The sequence below is a fragment of the Panthera tigris genome, chromosome A1 (genome assembly GCF_018350195.1).
Source record: "Panthera tigris isolate Pti1 chromosome A1, P.tigris_Pti1_mat1.1, whole genome shotgun sequence".
NCBI lineage: Eukaryota > Metazoa > Chordata > Mammalia > Carnivora > Felidae > Panthera > Panthera tigris.
The window spans coordinates 153,481,243-153,496,751 of record NC_056660.1 but is presented as its reverse complement, the minus strand read 5'-3'; positions in this window follow the sequence as shown (position 1 = coordinate 153,496,751).

Here is a 15,509-nt window from a genome sequence, read left to right as displayed (position 1 = left end):
TCTACTACTGCATCTTAACACTAAGGCTGAAATTTTACATTTGGAAATTTTAATGATAACTTAATTCAGAATATAATCACTTCTAGAGATTCTATCATTTTGTCTCTATTTTAAACAAACTTATTTTTTCTTTGAAATAATTTCTATCATTGATGAGCATTCAAAGTCTGAACAAATCTAGAAACAGACATATCTAGTTCTGAAAACTATAAATATATAAAAGAAAAAACTAATGTCTTATTTGCTATGGGCATCTCAAATATTCTTTTTGTATTTGAATCATTTTGGGGAAGATACTTCAATGTTCTTATAAAATATTAATTTTGTACCTAATCTATTACAAGAAAATTGAAGAAATTTCTCATTTGCTGCCTATCCCTCCCATCTCCCTTCCCTTTCTCTCTCATATTTTAAAATGTACATATTTTCAAAAGGTAGACACCCTTAAAACTGGTTATCATTTAAAATTTGTTAAACATTCTTGACTTATCAAAGTTGAGAGTAGTAATAAACAAATTCAAAGATAAAGCTTTGCAAACTTTTTTTTTTTTTTTTTTTTTTTTGATATGGGAATTACTTCATTGTAAGGCTCAAGTTACCTGGAAACTGAGTAATGGATTGCTGTTCATAAAATATAAACCTGTTTGTATTCAAACTTTTTATACAACTTCACTTTAAGTTGACTGGCTTCATGGATTTATCACTATTTTGCCTGGTTGGCAGAAGAGCAGAAAGCTTCTCTAGGTTAATCCGCTAAGAGCGTGTTTAGCCGGGAACAAACTTGATGCAGTGAGACCAGCAAGAATGGTAGTGCCGAAGGCAGCCCAGCCCAGGCGCTTCCTCATAAACTAAAGCTAATCATGGTGGGCGAGGGCAAAGTGGCAATACAACGTTACCACGATTTCTTAGGCGGAGTGTGAGCAGCAGTTGTTCACAATGTGATTTTCCACCCTATTATAATTCACTGGGTGGGGTAATAGCTGACAATGTTTTCCTTAATTATATAATCAAAAATTGTTCAATGTTTGAATCTTGAGAGAGTTGAAGGAGAATTTATCATTCCATATGTAAGCTAGATTATTCATTCCCATCTTTATTTCTGAAACATTATCCCTACAGATCTGAAGAGTTTTAAAGAATTTGCATACCGTTTGTAATCTCAGTTTTCTTATAAAACATTTTAAAAGTTGAAGCCTTTTATTTTGAATTAAAATATATGTATGTATTTTTTCAACTTCCTCTATATAAAAAGGATCTAAGATTCACTTATACTAAATAAATCTCAAAGTATTAAAATATGTTATGGTATGTTTATTATTCTCAAACTCTACATGCTGTTTAAGGGTTCTTGATTAATGATGAGCTATTTAAAATATATTGAAGTATTAAAATGTTTATAGGGATATAATTACTTCTTTTAACAAAATTACCAGGAAATGTAAATTGCAATTAATTAAGATAGCATTTTGAGGTAAGATGAGGATCCTTTCTAGGTTACATTTTTTAACATAACATAGATCACGATACCAATTCTTGGTCATATTTAATCACCTAACTGAAGTACCAAATATCTCAATTAATTTCATATCCATTGCAGGATCTTCAGACAGTAGGAGTTATTGCAGGACACTGAGCCAATGGTTAAAACCTTAAGGCAATAAGGAATCAAAATGTTTCTTAGGTGAAAGTCCATTACATAGTACCTTTACTAAATTTAACATTTCAAACAGTAGCATATATTTCCTGGAAATCATTATTATCCTCATTTTGAATAGTAAACAATAGAACCATTTAACGGGTAATTTTTGCACACACTTCTACTTTTTATTCCTAGCCTACCCCAGAGCATAAACTCCCTAAATCGGGTCTATATCTGTCCATACTCATGTCATAAACTGCTGTCAAACCAAATGTTTAAGTACTTACAAGCAAATGGTCTAATTCTAGTTTGTGTTTAATGAAAGAGATTTTTTATGTTCTGAAAATGTGTAATTGTATGATGAAATAAACTGTTTTTGGAAAAAAGAGAAATAATTCCAGATAACCGCAAAAAAGCAACATGTTATGTCATTATTCATTACTTATTATATAGGTTTTGAAGTTTTTATAAACTTCATTAACCTGTTAGGAGCTCATCTCAATCCAGCCAGCAGATTGTTGAGCAAGGGGAAGCTGACCTAATAACTCATCACTAGATTGCTGCTCAAAGTTCTAGGAAATTGCTCCTTATCTTTCATTGCATCAAATCTCTGTGTAAAGGAAAGAATAAAGATGCACTTTTTATCATCTACCATTTCCTTGATATTTTCTATTTAAACATTGACATGTATCTTTTTGAGGGATTCATCTTGACATACCTGTCATCCTTGCCTTTTTCATCTTTAATAGGGTGAATAATAGGTGATAAAGGTTGATTAAAAATGATCCTGGAAATGCCTTTGATTAAAAGTTTTGCTATCTTTTATATATAAGCATGCAACCTAATTTTTGCCATTTAAAAGACACATGAAAAGAATGTATTGCTTCTGTATAATTTGGAACTTAACAGATTTTAAGATGTGTCACATTGGGTCAAACAAAGAATGATCTTTAAAGTTAAGGTAGTCTCTTCCAAAGTAAATATTCATCTTAAAATTACAAAATTAGTCTCTTTTAAGCATTTCTTTCTTTCAAATTAGAAAATAGATTTTGCCTTTAAAAGTCTTAATTTGGATTTTTCTCATATATTGAGAATTTATAAGTCCTAAAAACTCTACCACATGACTTCAAAATTTATTTATAATTCAGGGGTACTTATATTAATAAGATCCAGCGTATTGATTACATACATTTATATGTTTTTTATAAACAATTTTTAAAGTAAGTCAATGAAATCTAATTTCTACTTCTAACAGCTTTTTATCCGAATCCTTAATTGAAACATTGTTACTCTGGAAGCCAGATCTATGTGAGGACTTCTTTAGAAACTAAATTGGGGGCGCCTGGGTGGCTCAGTCGGTTGAGCAGCCGACTTCCGCTCAGGTCATGATCTCGCGGTCCGTGAGTTCGAGCCCTGCGTCAGGCTCTGTGCTGACAGCTCGGAGCCTGGAGCCTGTTTCAGATTCTGTGTCTCCCTCTCTCTCTGACCCTCCCCTGTTCATGCTCTGTCTCTCTCTGTCTCAAAAATAAATAAACCTTAAAATCTTTAAAAAAAAAAAAAAAAAGAAAAAGAAACTAAATTGAAGGCAATAATCAAGTTGCTGAGGGTTGAATCTTAACTTCAGAAGATATTGGTCATTATCCTGGTATAAATGAAACTATGGAACTCTGCTCTCATTCCCAGAGAATGGAATTAATATGGTCCTAAATCTAGAGTTAGATGCTGCAGGGGCTCATTTTATCAGACAAGAAAATCAAAGATTTAAGAATGTTCCTGTTCTTCAGATGAGCAAAGAGGTTATGGAATGATTGTAATAGAAGAGCAGAAAAAGGAACAGATCAAATAACCGTTTGTCAAGAGTGATTTTTTTTTTTAAAAATAGATTAAATTAAAGTTTGTATTGTTGCAGTATAAGCCCACTGTGTCCTCTCAAACTCAGTAAATTCTGCCATTTATGTAAGTGGGTGAGACAGAGTCTGTATATTTGTAAATTATGGAAATAAAAGATATTCTATATTGTGGTCAACAAAGGACAGAAGAAAGATAGCAAAATCCAACAACAACAAAAATAAATCCATAAAGAAATTCTACTGCAGCACAGTTTGAAGTTATTAGGCACTAGATTTCAAGTCAATTTTATGAAGGCCTTAATAGACTGATAGCAACTAACATCTGAAATAAAAAGATAATCTAAACCTACACAGTCAATAGCCATGAATATGAATGCAGTCTTAGATTTTAATTTTATTCACATGAGAAAAATGTAGTCACAGTGATACTCTGACCCTGCTTTCTAAGAAGGGTACAGATTTTTCACTTACATAGGTTAATGAACAGAAATCTGCAAAGGCAAGACATGAGTGTGGAATAGATTTCAGTGCTCATTCACATCTGAGTCCTCTCTCCTTTGGTGCATAAAAAAGGATACATTTGTTTGTCTCTTTACAGAAAGGCAGAGTCATGCTAGAAGTGATCGGTTCTGGCCACTGGGCTGTGAAAGGAAGAGGTGTGTGCACCACGCTTTGTGAGACCTGTTAACTCTCTCTTTCCTTCTCATGACAACCTTTCAGGAGACATATTCCAGATAGTGAAAATCTAGCACGGTGGGAACTCAGGTCATCCTAGATTACTTGCTTGTTCTTTCTAAGACAGTTTGCTCGGAAACTCACGCAGGCTTGCTGTGGACTCTGCAGGAATGAGAATTAAGTTTTTATTCTCTTAAGTCACTGAAATTTTAGGGTGGTTTGTTATTCAATGTTTTTTCAGCTTATTCTAATGTATAAATTAATCCCTGAAGTTAGGAATTCTGAAACAAATTACTAAAATATGTGTCATTGCTTTAGTGATAGAGAAGACACTGGTTATTGCAATCTGGTAAAATGGTAATATTTCTACTATTTGCAGGACAAAGTATGATTTAGATGTTCTGCCGTGAATCTAATCATTATTATTCAGTAGGAAAGGAGTTTGAAAAACCAAATGTCACTCATCTGAGTTATTAATGCTATCTGCTTTTTACAGTGTATTATTTCAAAAATTGGTAAGTTAAGAATTGACTAATTTGCAAGTTAAAATGGAAGAAAACAAAGAGATTCACGAAATTTTACCACTTGTAATGTGGGAGTAGCAACTGCTGTGGAATCACAAACACTAGGATGGTAAAACTAAGAAGTGTATTAAGTGATAAAGGTAATTAAAACTAGCTTTTTCAATGAAGAGAGAACTAAAGGTACGGTCTTCATACCTACTATTAACATTTTTCAAAAATTAAGGAGACTCGGGGAAGAAGATTAGGATATACTTGTGTTAAATAATAATTCTTTTTATTGGATACAATAATTCAGAGGAAATATCCTTTTAAGGGCTGATATTTATCATATAAAAAGCCTGCTAAGTTTTTAAGAGAGATAAACTGCCAAGGAAACCATGAAATTAGACTAAAACTGCTCGGGTTTAAACAAACCTTGGTTCCCCAAACTTCTTAGGAACAGTCTGAGAAAACTGCTCACCCCCAAGAGTACATATTCTTCATTTCCTATTTGAAGATATGACTAAAGAGGACAAGGGGAAAGACAATCTCTCTGGGGGATCCAAAAGCCAAGAGAAAATGAACAAGGGAGTTCCTCTTAGGGAACACAAAAGATGTATAAGCCTTCAGATCAAGCAAGAAATATTAACCTTTTCAGGTGGAAAGAGGAAGGCAAAAATATGTTATACCAGGATACCATCCATTCTAGCACTGAGGTTAATTCTGAATTATACAGTAATTAGTGTTCACTAACTCCATAAAATCTCCATGCAAGCAACATACAGAGTTAAAAGTATAGAGTTAAATGCTTGAATGGGGAAATTTCTACTTAATGATAATAAAGTCAATCTTAAAAAAAACGTTTTACTAACTCTTTGTTGAAAATATTTTAACCAAAGCCTAAGTCAAAATTAGCCAAAGGCAGCTAAAGTTATTGAGTTTATTATTTGACAAGTATTCTTCTTCAGTTTTCCTTGCCTAAGAAAGATTCCAAGAACTGAGTGATCTCATGGAAGGGTTATTTGGCTATACGAAAGGAAACCAAGGGAGAGAACAGAAGAGAGGAAGTGAGCAAGAGCGAGAGCGAGAGAGTAACCCCGTTACTCCATCTTGGAAAGGTGAAGACATGATACATTAAAGTATGCTACACCCACAGGATCCGACTTTTATCCACACCCTACTCCTCATCTAACTTCTGAATTGCCGTAGAATGAAAGTTATCTGGATCACTGGAGATCAATCAACATTGGAGGTTCAAATAAAGGTGGGCACCTCAGGGACATAACCAAGAGGTTATGGACCCTGATGGCATAGGAGAAGGGTAGAAGAAGGAGAAAAGTATTGACAAGGTCAGTCTAAGTGACTTTAGATTTAAGGGAAAAAAACAACTAGGTAGTGAAGAAGTTTAGTTGCACTGAATAGACTTAAGGAAAACGCTCTGGAACCCTAATTCCAAGAAGACTCTCTGGGCTGGAACACACGGCTTGAGTAAGAAGTAACTGGCCTTTAGCCCATTCTTCTTGATTTCTTAAGGGTCTTCAACTGGATGTTTTAAGAGATTCTAATGGTATATTATACAATTTGCTTTACAACTTGATTCTAATGGTATATTATACAATTTGCTTTACAACTTAAGGCAAAATACTTGAGCTCCAAATTTAAAAAAAGAAAGGAAAAGGCATTTTGTGATGTGATTTACAAATTTAAGGAGACAGATGAAATGAAAAATGAAGCTTCTGATTTGAAATAATGAGTTGTATTTTTAAGAGTAGTTTTAACATTAAAGTAACTAAGGTTATGGAATGATGGGGAAAATGATGTTTTAACTTGTTTTCTCTTTTCATAATCTATGTCAAATATAGAAACCAAGTCCTTATCTCAAACTCCCATAAACTATTCATTTCCTCATTTGTCATTCTAGCTTCCCACTCTGTTCTTCTCTCTAGCCATCTACTTTGACTAAACTCTTATAAATGTTCTATTTCCTCCACTAAGTCCCACCAAGATTCACATTTACAGACTTCTATAAGTAAAAATACTCTCTAAAGAGAAGGAATTAAAATGCACTTAATATAATGTCACTTACTTTATACACACAGAAATTTGTCTCCTACTGTTTATCTTCTAACAGTCAAATTTCATTTTGCTCAGTTTGTTCCAATGTGTCCAACTGGCAAAAGTCACACTTTTTCCATAGCAAATGCTTATCTAAATAGTAATAATGTGTGTAAGTTTAACATTAATAAGTTTTTAACTTATGAACATTCTGTTCTTCTCCATGTTTTCTTTAGACTTTAAGACACTCCAGGGTTTTTAACTCGGCACCTGGAAAATCATGGTCACTTGGTAAGTCTCTTATTGTTTAAGTAATAAAACCCTGAATCCACAGATGTGATCTCAGCCATTATGACTTTGGTTTGGCTCCAGCCCACAACTTTGGTCAGCTGACTTGTTCAATTACAACACAAGAAAAAAACAATAAATAATTAAACAACAAGAAATCAATTTAAAATATTTAAATGACAACTGGCAGTGTATATTCCACTGATTTAACTTTGGTTTCTAATCTCAGTAAACTCAAAAGTGACTCACTAATCTGGGTTTTAGTCTAGTCATTGTAATACTTTCTATATTTAATATTAGAAATAGAGGATTTTAAAACACTGGGGCTCCTGGGTGGCTTAATTGCTTAAGCGTTCGACTCTTTGGCTCAGGTCTTGACTCTTCGACTCATTTGACTCAGGTCATGATCTCAAGGTTTGGGAGTTCAAGCCCTGTGTGGGGCTCTGCACTGACAGTGTAGAGCCTGCTTTGGATTCTCTCTCCCTCTCTCTCTTTGCCCTTCCCCCACTCCCTCCAGCTTTCTCTTTCTCAAAATAAATGAATAAACATTTGAAAAAAATAAAACTCATAACTACTTCTAGTTATATATTTTCTTTTAAGAAAGTTAAGAACAAAACTCAATTATATTTAAAATCAAAACACAAGATAAAATTTGACAGGGAATGAATTGGAAAAACAGAATGAGTTTTGCCCAACCGATCACTTTCCCAATCATTTAGAGGTTCTCAGTTTGGTTAGGGTTAACTGCTAATTTAGTAAATATCTGTAAAAGATAAGTTAACATTTTTTTAAAAGAAATAATAAGAACTTAAACTGGATACTTAGGAAAACTTTCCATTTTTAAAATGTGACTATTCTACAGGTAGCATATGAACATATCATCATTAATCAATTAATAAATCAAATACTTTGCATCATGTGATACAATTAAGGGAACACAGCTACCCCTTTTTTCCCATATTCATCTTCATCTTGGTGACTGGCAGCCATAAAACAAGGAGAAGTGGGACCATAACTTTGAATTTAAATTTATCATCAGGATGGGATGAATGCAGACAGAATGATAAACAACTCATTTCAAATATGGTTTGGACTAGAATATAATTATCTCTAGCTCTAGAAAGCAGGAATTGAGTTAGAAGCTTTGCAGCAGATAAAACTGTATAGGAAAACAAAGCTCAAAGCTTTATGAGAATTTTAAGGCAGGCTTAGAGAATAACCAGAGTGACAGATATGGAGAGCTGCCTACATAATATACATTTTAATTTGCCTTAATAAGGACACCACAATTTTATTTAGGCTCTGTGCCTAAATAATCCTTATTTCTCCAGATTGCTTCTAGAGTATCCATGTGATATATTACTGGATTTTGTAATGTAAGAATTTGCCCTTTTGGTCTCCCTTTTTTATGTGATTTCTACTTTACTTACCTACAGAATTCCTGGATATGAAACAGCCATCTTGTGCCTAACAGAGGCCTCAATGACAGTATCAATCACCAGATGTATCAACCTTCAGATGAATTTAACACTCAGCCTAGGAGTCTTTCAGCTAAGGCCCCAGACACAAACCATGTGAAATAACCTGTAGTCTCTATACGGGCTCTCCTCTCATGACTCACTCAAGTCATCATCATAATGCATGGAAGTTTTACAATATTAGATTGGGGATAATTTCTTACATATCCACAGGAACAGGAACAGTAAGTTGCTGAATATACATCCTCAGTACATAGAAATAAGTTAAGTTCAGCCAAAAAAAATCAATATTTAACAGGTCTTTAAAAAAAGCATTCACAAGAAAAAGTCCTTATTCAGGTTCAACAACATTAGAAAGCTTTGTCTTAAGTCATTAGAAATACTGACACAGGGGTATTTACATTTTCTTGAAGCTACATGTATTACCCAGACCTAAAACCTACAAACGCAAAGAGACCAGTTTCATTAAATTTAAAAAAGTGCTTTCAGTTAGTGATCACTCATTGGAAGACAGTTTTGGAATCAAATAGAAAACATGAAGGACTGTATACATAAATAAAATCTACTAAACAAATTCTGTCCCAAAGTGTTGTTACATGGTAAGTTTGGGAATAAATGTGAACAGGAAATTTTATTAATTATGGTTGTGGAGTAACATGGAACAAGAAATCTCACTTCCATAGGTTTGTAGAATATAGTATCCCTACACTGAATGCCACCGCAAATTAAGAATCATACAGAAACGAAGGGTAAGATATCAAAGGTGTATCTGCAGGTGTGCCTCCTACCTGTTAAGACTATTTTCTCTCCTTTTTTTTTTCCTTTTGTTTTAAGAGCCCTTTCCTTCTGGCTAGTACCCTAATGTATCTACCAAAGATGTTTCAGGATCACCTCTGCTATATAACCACTCGATAGCTCAGACAAATTAAAATGGAATTTTTCCCCTAAGAAAAAGCAGAAAAATCCCCTAAACAAGTAGAAATATTACACCTTTGTCTATTTTTTAAAATCCTTCTAATCAGATTATTTGATTTACGTTTTTCATTAGTTCCAGAAGTGTAAACCACAAAGCCAACTTATTTTGGAAAAAGATAAAGTATTGAAAATATCCTATTACTTTTAAGTTTTTATTTAAACCCCAGTTAGCTAACCATTCAACATTTTTATTCAACACCCGGCACTCTACAAAACAGTGCACTAGGTAAATGATATGGGTGTACAACAAAAATAGTATCAGAAAAAAAAAATCTATATTCTAAATTTTATATCTGATTTAATGACCACATATGGTAAGACTACCAGTAGGGACTATTTTTTTTATAATAAAAATGAGGTCATTTTTACATTGTACTTACATGTCAAACAACATTATATACACTCAATATTACAAAATATTAGCTTGAAGACATAGGTTTTCTGCTTAACTGAGTTTTCATCTCATGAGTAATATATGTACATAAAGTTTACAAGTTTAAGACACAAAAGTTTGTCTTCTGCTGCACCTTAACAGAGCTGCTATGTGAACAACAACAACAAAAAAGGAACAAGAGTCTAAACTTCTGATAATAGGCAAACCCCTGCATTCTTTATTTTTATGATTGAACATTAGCAGAGGGTCCCAAAAATCTTATTACTGATGCCAAGAGTCATATTTAAATGCTGAGACAATCAACAACAAAGACAAGTGTATTGCATTTGGTAAAGCATCACTGTAATTCTAACCTTCAAGCACAAGTTAAGATTTAACAAGATATGGAAATACAGATAGTTATCTTTGCAGTAACTTTCAGTGGCAGATGAAAAAAGGAGAAAAAATCTCAGTAACTTTGACTTCTGTCACATTCAATTTTATTAATTTGATTCAGATACAAGTCAGAATTGCTAAGAATGTCTTGAAAATATATTATGTAGGAGAAATGTTTGCTGAAACAGAAATCAATGCACAAAATACTAATTACCATGAAACAAAGTCTCCTTTTTCAGAGAAGCAACATGGCAAGTCAGAGCCTTAAAAGAACACAGATAAAAGTAATCTCAGTAAGTTAAACTAAATGTTATCATTACGTTCTGTCCCCAGATAGTATTTTAAATTAATGATAGCTTTGAAACTTGGGCAGAAATACAGTCAGAACACTTACCAGCCAGGCTTTGGGATAGTTTAGTGGCAAGATTAGTATTAACAACTTCTTGAAAATAAAGGAGGTAAAAATACCTTTAATTCACTCTGAGGTGATTTTGACAAATGAGCCAATACTACTCAATCTGTACATGAAACAATGAGGCAAAAATGGTTTGCCCTAAGTGAAAATTAATGAAGTGAATATAGGGTGTTCCAAAATATATTCAAATCTATTTACTTCTAACTTAGCATTCTCTTCTTGATCAATGTACTTGACAAGGGTTGCTCAACATTAGGGTATGTAAAATAGAAGTAATTTGCAAACCTATCACATATGGTCTTAAAAATCTGAGATGCATTTAGACAAATGAGAAATGAAATTGGAATGTGTGCATTGGGCACAGTTAGGTGGTTGAAGACACTCTAAGAACTTTGGTCAAGAGTCCTTAGCATTCCACTTGGAATGGTTAACCCAAATGGGTTTAGAAGTTTCGTTCAGACAGAGAACGAAATTGGTCACAACTGAGGCAAGAAAATCCATCTGGAATGTACACTGGGCAGAGTGTAACTTTAACGGTGGGTTACTCAATCAAATTTACCTACAAGAACAAAAAACATGAGATCTTTATTCACACATCAATGCATTCATTAATTCTATTTTTTTGTTTCATTAACAAATGTAGTTTCGAGGCTTTTGATTCCTAGGCTGTCATTGTAAAGCACTTAGAAGTTGCCACTCCTTCCCATGTTAAGTAAAAAGCTAAAGAAAAACATCAACAAATTTTCACCTATCTATCAGATAAGTGAGGTTACAGGGCTAACTGATGCCATCAAAGTTGGAGAGACAGACATACTACACAAAGTTACTGACGCAGAAACTCTAGACCAGGAGCCAGTAACAGAATAGGAAAACCTAAACTGTAGCTGACCAATTGCTAGATCCTCAATGTGGACAAGTCAGAGTCAGAAATTCAAAGGGGACACATAGTGAGTAGAGGGGGCGCCAGGCTCTTACGAATTTTACTTTCGGGAGTTTAACCAAACTTTTGCGATGAATATCAGAAAAAAAAAACCCCATACATCCCTCAGGGGAAAAGGAAAAGTAACCATTCTGAAATACACCAGAGCATTCTGTTTTTAACCAGTCCTTCCCTCAGGAGACTCTATTTTACCAGAGCTGAAGTTTCTGAGGTTTTATCAGCACCTATCCTACCTGAGGGAAGGCAAGTACTCAAGGAGAAATAGAGAGGGACTGATGAAGTTCGTGGTTCATGAGTACAGAACCTACTGAGTAGACCTAATGATTGGACTGTAAAATGTGTCCTCTTCCCCACACTTAACCAACAAACCACTAAAGACCTATTCACATGAGTTCCTTTAACTGAGTACATCAAGTCTAGATTTCAACAAGAAAAGTTACAGAGCATACTAAAAGGCTTATAAAACAGTTTGAAGAGACAGAGCAGCAGAACCAGACATGGCAAGGGTGTTGAATTATTAGGGTGGAATTTCAAACAACTGTGATTAATATGCTAAGGGATTTAATGGATAAAGTAGATAGCATGGAAGAACAGATGGGTAATGTAAGCAGACAAATGGGAATTCTAAGAAAGAACCAAAAGGAAATATTAGAGATAAAAAAAAAAAAACAACAACATGATAACAGAAATGAAGAACGCCTTTGATAGGCTCATTAGTAGACAGGACATGGTTGAGAAAGAATATGACCTTATACTTCCTCAATAGCAACTTCCAAACCTGAAAAGCAAAGCAAAAACAAAACATCAACACCCAGAATATCCCAGAATGGTGGCACAACTACAAATCTTGGGAATATCAGAGAGAAAGGAAGAAAAGCAGTATTTAAAGCAAAAATGACCTAAAATGTATCCAAGTTAATGTCAGATACCAATCCTTAGACCCAGAAATCTCAGAAAACACCATGAAGGATAAATGCTCCCTAAATTATATTTAGTCTTATTTTCAAACTTGAAAAAAATCAAAGATAGAAAAAAATCCTGAAACAAGTCAGAGAAGGAAAATACCTATCAAGAAGCAAAGGGAAGAATTGTATTCTATTTATATTCAGAAACCATGCAAGCAAGAAGAGACTAGAGTTAAATATTTAAAGTGTTGAGAGAAAGAGAGAAATACCTAGAATTCTGTACCTGGCAGAATTATTCTTCAAAAGAGAAGGAAACATACTTTCATGGAGAAACAAAAATTGAGGGAATCCATTGCCAGTAAAACCTTCCTTGCAAGAGAAGTTAAAAGTTCTTTAGAGAGAAGGCAAATGATATAGGTCAGAAACTCATACCTACACGAAGTAAGGAAAACCATTAAGAAAGGGATTATGTAGGGGCGCCTGGGTGGCTCAGTCGGTTAAGCATCCGACTTCAGCTCAAGTCACGATCTCGCGGTCTGTGAGTTCAAGCCCCGCGTCAGGCTCTGGGCTGATGGCTCAGAGCCTGGAGCCTGCTTCCGATTCTGTGTCTCCCTCTCTCTCTGCCCCTCCCTCGTTCATGCTCTGTCTCTCTGTGTCCCAAAAATAAATAAACGTTAAAAAAAAAAAATTTAAAAAAAGAGAAAAGAAAGGGAGTATGTAAAGGTAAAATAGAAGTTAATTTTTATTAGTAATTGATATAACAATCTGTTCAAAAGAGTATTAATAGCAATGTACTCAATTATGCATGCTTAAGTATGCTTATAGGTAAGTAAAATGAAGGACAGCAATAATATAAAGCAACTGGAAAGATGAATTAGGAATATTATAAGATACTTGTATTAAGAGGTTTGTTATTTGAATGTGGACTTGGACTACTTTTAAATTTATAGTGCAAATTCTAGCACAACCACTAAAAAAGAATAAAGTTTAAAAAAGTATAATATGCTAAGAAAGAAGAGAAAATGGAACAAAAAATTCTGAGTAAAAACACAAAAGGCAGAAAAAGACTAAAAGAAACTAAGAACTTGGGCCACAAATAGAAAACAGTAAAAAAAATACAGTGCATATTTATAATTAAAAATCACTTTAAACATCCAGGGGTAAATAATGTAGTCCCTCTCATCTATGAGATATGTGCCAAGACACTCAGTAGATGCCCAAAACCAGACAATAACGAACCCTCTATATACTGTTTTTTCCTCTACGTACATACCTATGATGAAGTTTAATTTATAAATTAGGCACAGTAAGAGATTAAGAGTAATAAAAATTACAGCTTTCTATAGTAAAAGCTATATGAATGTGGTGTCTCTTTCTCTCAAAATACCCTATTATACTGTATTCACCTTTCTTGTGATATAAGATGATGAAATGTCTATGTGATGAGATGAAATGAGGTGAATGACATAGGCATTGTGAAGTAGTGTTAGGCTATAATTGTCTTTCTGACAATACATCAGAAGAAGAATTACCACTTCTAGACTGTAGTTAACTGCAGGTAAATGAAAATGTAGAAACCAAACCCACAGATGGGGTGGGAAGTGGGGGAAATGACTGTATACCCGTTAAAAGAGATTGTCTGAATAGATCAAAACACAAGATGCAAATATATATTGCCTCCAAGAGACCCACCTTAAGACACACATGTAGACACATATATACTAAAAGTAAAGAAATAAGAGATATACCATGCTAATACTAATCAAAAGAAAACCTGAGGAGCTATATTAAGACAAAGCAGACTACATAGCAAAGTAAGTCTTCATAGATAAAAGTGACCAATACATGATGATAAAGAAGCCAATACTCCCAGAAGACATAAGAATGCTTAATGAGTATGTACTCAACAACAGAACATCAAAATTATATGAGACAAAAACTGACAGAATTACAAAGATAACAGATGAATCCACACTAAGATAGTTGGCGACCTGAATGCACCTCTATTGGGAATGTACATATCCAGTCAACAGAAAATGAGTAAGTATAGAGTTGAATTGAATATCACCATCATCAAATGAATATAATTGCCACTTATAGACTACTTCATCCAACCACAGCAGAATATACATTGTTCTCAAGTTAACATGCAATATTCAACAAGATAGTTTTTAAAAATCCCACAATTTAGGGAGACTAATTAACATACTTCTAAATAACATATTGGTCAAAGGCCTCTTAAAAGAAATTCAATAATAGTTTGAACTAAGTGAAAACAAAAGCACAACTTTTCAAAGTGAGTGGAATGACAACGTCACCAAGATGGTTAAAGAGGAGGCTCCCCATTCATATCCCCCAACAACACTAATTTAGCAGTTATCCACAGACATAAAAGCATTTATGAGGGTTTTTGGGATCCAGATAGAAGTTTGCAAAAGCCTCGTGGAGTCTAAAATATTGAAGGGTCGTCTTGAGAAAGACCTATCCCAAAATGACGAGCTTTCCAAAATAGTCTTGACTAAAACCCGGGAAGCAGCCCCATATCCTGGAGGGATTAGCCACAACTATCTTTGGCCTTGCTCCCACCACCTACACCATTTGCCAGGGAACCTGCGAGGAGGACCAAGTTTTTGGTAACAGGTCTACCAACCTTGATCCTGTGTACCTTGTAAAAGTCTGTGAACCAGCCCTCCCTGTTCCCTCAGCCGCAGTCCAAGAGCAGTCATGTCCATCCAGGGAACCAACAGATATATATTTGTTTGTGCCCCTGGAGGCAGGTCTGCAGACCTCATTCCTTATCCATAGGTTCTCATGAAGTCCTCCGATTTAGTTCCAGCTTCACTAAGCCACATCCCTAGGCCAGTCCTGACTGCCCAGGAACCCATCCAGTGACCTGGTAGAAGTCCTCTCAAGAAGACACTCTCCTCCATGCCACTGGTAAAAGTATGGCCATCTGTGAACTCAACTGTAGATTGTGAGGGGTACCATTGGCCCAGCACTAGCTCTACTGACCAAAG